The following is a 7,083-nucleotide window of genomic DNA, read 5'->3' on the forward strand; positions in this document are numbered from 1 at the left end:
CGATGGCGCGGAAGATGGTTTTCCGGAGGTCGGTTCAGAAGGTCTCGATGTCCTCTCTTGAAAATCGTCCGGCTGGAGAATGTGCGCAGGCTTAAGTCGGTCGATGGAGACGACTGTTGGTTTCCCGTTGATGTTGATGGTGAATGTTTTCTCGCTGCGGGTGATGACTGGATATGGCCCTAGATATGGTGGCTGGAGGGCCGTCCGAACTGCGTCTTGTCGCAGGAAGACGTGCGACGTCGTGGCTAGAGCTTTGTGAACAAATATTTTCCGGCTGTTGGAATGATGAGTTGCAGGAGTTGGTCTCACTTTTGACATGTGAGTACGCAACCGAGAGACCAGATCCTCAGAACCGATGCTCGCCGGAGAGTCGGCGAAAAAATCACCCGGGAGACGCAGTCGTTCTCCATAGAGGAGTTCCGCTGGTGAAGCCTTCAGGCCCTCGCGCCAGGTGGTGCGGAGTCCGAGGAGAACCATTGGCAGTGCGTCGATCCAGGACTCCGGGGAGTGCGTCATTAGTGCTGTCTTGAGAGGGCGGTGCCAACGTTCTAGCATTCCATCAGCTTGAGGATGGTAGCTTGTGGTAGGGTGAAGAGCAATGCCCAGGGTGGCGCAGAGCTTTTTGAAGAGTCCTGATTCGAACTGTCGTCCTCGATCGCAGGTGAGGCGTTTTGGACAACCGTAGTGGGCAATCCATCCTAGGAGAAAACCTCGGCAGACGGATTCGGCAGTGATGTCGGCGAGAGGTTCTGCTGTCGGCCAACGTGAAAAACGGTCGATCATCGTGAGAAGATATCGGAACCCAGAGGCGTAAGGCAGAGGTCCGACGATATCGACGTGGACGTGGTCGAAACGTGCTGTAGGTATGGTGAAGTTAGCCAGAGGAGACAATACGTGACGATGCACTTTGGATCGCTGGCATGGAAGGCAATTGCGAACCCAAGTGCGACAGTCCTTGGACATGTACGGCCAAACGTAACGGTTGGATATGTTTTTAAGAGTGGAGTTGGAACCGGGATGATCAAGACTGTGGACTTGATCAAAGACACGTCGACGGAACGGTGGTGTGATATAGGGTCGAGGCGTGTCCTTAGATGTGTCACACCAGAGTTTGACGGTTGTTCCAGGAATTGGCATTTGAGAAAGCTTGAGTGAAGTACCGCTGTCGAGGAGTCCACGAAGTTCTTCGTCGGTGTCCTGCGAACGGGACAAGGCGACGAAGTCTAACGGTGTAGAGGCGCTGACAGATTCCACTCTTGACAGACAGTCGGCGACGACATTGTTCTGGCCGGAGACGTGGCGTACGTCAGTTGTGAATTGAGTGATGAACTCCAGGTGTTTGAACTGACGTGGCGAGCAGCTGTCAGCGTTCTTGGTACGATGGCTGAAGGCGAAAGTCAACGGTTTGTGGTCCGTAAAAATGGCGAAGTCGCGGGCTTCTACCATGTTACGGAAGTGTTTCACTGCCTGATACATCGCGTAGAGTTCTCTGTCATAGGTGCTCCACATCCGTTGCGACGGCTTTAGTTTCCGTGAAAAGAAAGCGAGGGGTTGCCAATTGTCACCTGAGCGTTGTTGCAAAGCAGCACCAATCGCGGTCTGGCTGGCGTCGACGAAGAGGGCCAGGGAAGCTTCAGGGTCCGGGTGAGCTAGAATGGTAGCCCGGGCGAGACCGGTTTTGCATTCTTGGAAGCTGTGAAGAAGTTCCTGAGTCCAGGTGATTGGCGTGGAACTCTTGACTGAAGGACCTTGCAGGAGCGCGTTGAGTGGTGTCTGGGCTGAAGCTGCGTGTGGGATGTGGGGCCTGTAAAAGTTGAGCATACCCAGGAAACGACGGAGGTCTCGAATTGTCTTCGGTTGTGGAAAGTCGTTGATGGCAGCAACTTTTTCGGGTAGGGGTGAACACCCATTAGAAGTTACGGAGTACCCGAGGAAGGTGACTTTTGTAGCTCCGAAGACACATTTGGCTGGTGGTGGAGGCAGCGGTGTGATCTCGACGATCCGATCGGCGATTTTGGCGAGTTCGTCTAGCGGCAGTGTTGTCTGTGCTTGCAGAATAGCTTGGACGGTAATTGGAAGGCGCGTCAGCCATATTTGTCGCAAGAGTGTATCCTGGATTTGGAATGATCCGTTGAGTGAGCGCAGATGGCGTAGGAGTTGCGACGGCTGCCTATCCCCAAGTTCTTCAGCCTGAAGGAGTTGCCTAACCCTCTTTTCCTCGGAGAGTGAAAGGCGGCGGATAAGTTCATTCTTCAGGTGTTCATACCGGTTTTCAGCTGGTGGATTTGATAGAATGTCTTCCACTTCCTCGGCGAAATGGTTGTCCAATATGGGGACGACGTGGTTGTATTTAGTCTCTTCCCGTGTTATGTTGGAAAGTTCGAACTGCGCCTCGGCTTGTGCGAACCAAACTGAAGGCTTACTTGGCCAGAAGGACGGTAGTTTCACGGCTACGCGGCATGCCTCCTGTTGATTGGTTGCCTGGAGTCGTGCGGCATTTGCTTCGGCGTCGTGCTGGGGTGGCGGAGGTTGCGTAGGCTGCTGCTGCGGTGGTTGCTGTGGCGGCAAAAGTGGCTGCGGTTTTTGCTGCTCCGCCGCAAATGCCTGTTGAAATTGTTGGGCCTGATCGGCGAGGGCCTGCTGGAGTTGTCCAACAAGCGCCTGTTGTGCTTCCGCTTGTTGCATAGCCGCCGTCTGGAGTTCTTTTCGAAGGTCGTTCAGTTGACGAGTAAGCTCGGCGATTTCTTCGTCCTTGCTGGGCATTGCTGGATGCGTTCGTAGTTCGGGGTCACCAATGTAGCAGGAGTCCGTGTAGGCTGCTAACAATGAAGATTCGATGGAATGGTTTGGACGATGTTTATTGAATTGTGTACAATTCTACACTGAACTGCCGGCCGAAAGGCCGCAGTATTTATTCAGTTTGCCAACTTCCAGTATGTTCTATCCAGCCCCCGGCTTCTCCCTACCTCTCCCTTGCCGGCTCATGCGACCCTTACTGTCCGATTAGTTCGTCATTTTCGCCGCTGGCGCTACTTATGCACTCGTCCGACGTCAGCCTTGCGATTGCATGGGAAGTCATGCGGGTAATGCGTCTTGGTGATTCATTGCGATAAACCACGTTTTTTTACAGTCTTTTCCTGCAGCGGAGGCCAGTTTTACTTATGGTATATCGTTGATCGAGTGTTTAGGAGTTGGAAAAACTCTCTATTTCGGTTTAAAAGGAAAATGGTGGGCAAAAGATGTATCGTGCCAGGTTGTACCTTTGGGTATGACTCTAACTTAGAAAAGTTGCATATCTTTTTGGTGTCAAGGGAAGAAAGACTACGAGCTGAGTGGCAGAGGTGCATTCCTCGTGATAATTTTATCGTCAAGTATCCGCAAGTTGTTTGTGAAAAACACTTTATTGAATCCGATATTCTTCGTGAGAAGATTATCACGGACAACGAGGGAAACGTCGCACAGTGGTCCGGATCGCGAAAACGTCAGACAAAAATCAGATTTTCGTTGGATGTCTTGAAAAATTGCTCCCTACAAGTTATTTGGCGAGCTATTTTCATTTCTGCAGTTATTTTTACGAAAAAACTATTATTTCATGCGATATCGTGGAACTTTAACTTATTAACTGGCTAATTGTAACGCTGACTGCATAGATAAACGGTAATCATGATAAAATATGAAAATAAATGATAATTAGTTGTATAGAATGAGTTAATATTCTTTCAAATTAGTCAATAAACAAAAAAAAACGGCTAAAAGTAGGGTTTTTTGGTGCATTGACTTACGTTAAAGAGGTACGATTTCCAGATTTCGAGAGATTCTTCTGTATGGACTAAAAAGTAATTACTAAATTAGTGTCAAAATAGTATTTAAGTGACTCTTTTATTCTCATAAAAGCATGGTTAATTCCTCATAAATTTACAATTATGTATTATAATTGTTCAGCATCAGATTCTTCTGAATCCCAACCATCCTCCTCTTCTCATTCACTCGAAGAATTTTGAGACTCTTGCAAGACCAAGGGATCACGAACCTCCTGCGGAAGATATTTAAGGCCCCGGCATTTGTTTAGTTCAGTTCCTAATGTGCTAATAAAAGGATCCGATATTAGGATCAGTCTCCGGAAAATATACTCATTAGTTTGAAGTCGAGATATTTTTATCGCGTGATGCTCGCGATATATTCTAATGTCTTTATTGCGAGCTTCCTGAGCCTCCTCCGACAGTTCTCCAATACGAAGAAGAGCCGACTCGATGACATCTGCACCACTTTGTGCACAGTGGGTGGCATGAAAAACCAACCATAATGTCTCACAAAATTTTCCGCTGTATCCATACAGAACTTATTTAATTTTACTAAATCAATCAAAAATCCGCAAGACAAAGACCTTAAAATTGTTGAGAAGTGAAAGATTAACTCTTCCTCTACTCCTGAAAATTAATTAACCATGTTATATCATGTGAAAAATACTGCATAAAGCAATAATAAAAAGATGTTATATTGCAACAATGAAAAGAAAGCATTCAAAAATATTGACCCTCGCCAGTAATTTCAGCCGATAGGCGAGAATTTTTGAAAAAGCCCCTAGCTGAGTTTTCATCACTGGATGTACCATATTTTGGCTTCGGCACATCTACTAAAAGGCCCATTCTCTTTTTAAATTCGTAGGTACCAATTAAAAAATAAGACTACTAGGACAATATCCCAGGGGACCCCATATCACCATTAGAATACAAGGAAAATACGAACCTGAGGTGCTTTGAAGGTTGCGAAATGCAATATCAGGAAAATCAACAATTTTGTCCAACCAAGTGCAATTCCGCTTCAAGTGCGATTTAAAAAATATGGCAAATGCTGGAATGCCAGCGAACTTATTCTTAGTGATATCCTCGAAAGGAACGACCTTTCCTTCCCGTGCAGTGAGCATCGAGAAATGATGCTTGCTGCCATCATTGTCCAGTTTTTTAATTTAAGGATGAGGCAAGCTGCACGGGTGGAGAATGTCGAGGTTGGCCGAGAGTATGCCTCCAGAAGGAGAAACTTAAGTTTTTGAAAAAATAAATGCTATTCATTTTAGCCTTGTAGAAATATCTTTTTTGATCGTTCACACCATTATATATTGTTTAACCATTCCTTTGCTTGTAGTGCCTGTAAGTATAAGTATGCCGTGTGTTGCTTTCCAGATGCTGAATCTACAATTACAGTTATCATAAGGATTAATATTTTCAGTTTATAGGAATTCATATTGGTATCTATGCAAGGAATGGAGCAGCTAATACAGCAGTGGCGAAACAATGGGGGAGGCGTGAGGAGATAGATAGGAAAAAAATTAATGAAAAGTAGAAAAAAAGATGATTTTCGGTGGGTATTGGAAAAGAAAATTAATTGGCCTGAGCTATGGAACTCGAGAGGTAAATATTCGGTCTTAAGTTTTACTGTTGAGAGGACTTACTTAGCAGTTGCGCTTGTTACCAATAATCAATGTGAAAGCTGTAGCGGCAAAGTTACGCGAAAGCTTTTTGGCTAGGTCGGCACTCGTTTCTCCTCAACTATCTAGGAATAGTAAAGGGAGATTACCATTGCTTCTTTATTGCCGCTTCATTTACTAAGTTTTCAGCCTAATACTTCTGTCCATGCTATTGAGTACCTTACTGATATTCTCCGTTAACACTTCGCAGTTTTTCTTCTATTGCAAGGTAATTTCGACCGATGTCCTTTTCAGGTGGGTATATTATCTTCACACCATCGGCCTATTGGTCTTAAATGGCTCGCGGAAATGGGATCTACAAAAAACACACCTATATTATTTATCCCCGTGGGATTAAGCATTCAAACACCCGATTTCGTAGGCTATTTTATGACCGTTTACGGAAGCTACTGCACCAGTTTTCACGAATAAAGCTATTTTGTATTCTTTAAAACTGAAGCGCGTAAGAGTGAGTACATGCGCGAAGCACGGCTTACAAAATTTTATAAATATAGTCCATCAAGTTACCTCACAGCCATATCAACACATGTAATACGCCCGGAACGACCGGACGAGTGTACTGCTAGCGCTTGGCGGCCGGTATGGGAACTAATCGGACAGTAAGGGAACGTACGTGGAGCCGCGGACGCCGGGGGCTGGTTCTATCTTACTGTTCTTGAACATTAGAGAAACTTCTAGAAGGGAATTCTAGAAGGCCAGAAAAATTAAGTAATAAAACTTTCCGGCACGGAGAATCGAACCCGGGCCGCCCGCTTGGGAGGCGACCGTGCTACCGCTGGGCTATCTGGACTGTAGCGATGACGGAGCGCGCTTTAACTTGCCTCCGGGCAAGCGGTGTGGCGGCGAGGCAGGAGGTGCGGCCGCCACAAAACCAAATGCTTTCTTAATGAAGCATCCATTACATTTTTGACTGTGATTCAAATGCTATGTCACTCATATGCAAATAAAAAATGCGGTAATATTTTAAAGTATGGGCAGTTCTGTAGTCGGGAAAATATTTTGGAAGTACTCACCAAAAATTGCCAACAGCTGAACATCATGTATTATATATCAGGCCGCGATTGAAATGTCAAACTCCAACTCTTACATTAGTTTCAAGTTGCGCCACGAGACAACTTTGAACAAGTAAATAATAATTTCCGATTTTTATTTCTGAAATCCATTGGAAAATCTACAGTAGGGCAATTTTTTTTACAGATTTGAAGAGGTAGTTTATCCGTTATGCTTATAACGAGTTTGGATATTTAGGGGGTACCGCGCCGTGGGCGCCCAACTGCAGCACTGAGTATGGGTAATTTACTCTTAAAAAAATTAATAATGGGTAAAGGGTAGTTTATTTTCGGTCCATTTTGATGCTAGCGTGCTTTTCGAACTATCTACACTCAGAGCTTCCTTGAGGAGCAAAAAATTCATGATTGCATAAATGCTTCACGAACAGTTGCATTGAGGCCAAGGTGGATGTTACCATACTTAGTTTAAATAGTAGATTTTAATCTCAAAACTCACTAATATGCCCTAATAAGACTTCTGGCTCCATGCCTTGAGCATGTTTGTTTTAATTTTCCAGTTCGACTTTGAAATCAAATTTCCCGCACAAC

The sequence above is a fragment of the Ischnura elegans genome, chromosome 7, assembly GCF_921293095.1.
Source record: "Ischnura elegans chromosome 7, ioIscEleg1.1, whole genome shotgun sequence".
Lineage (NCBI taxonomy): Eukaryota > Metazoa > Arthropoda > Insecta > Odonata > Coenagrionidae > Ischnura > Ischnura elegans.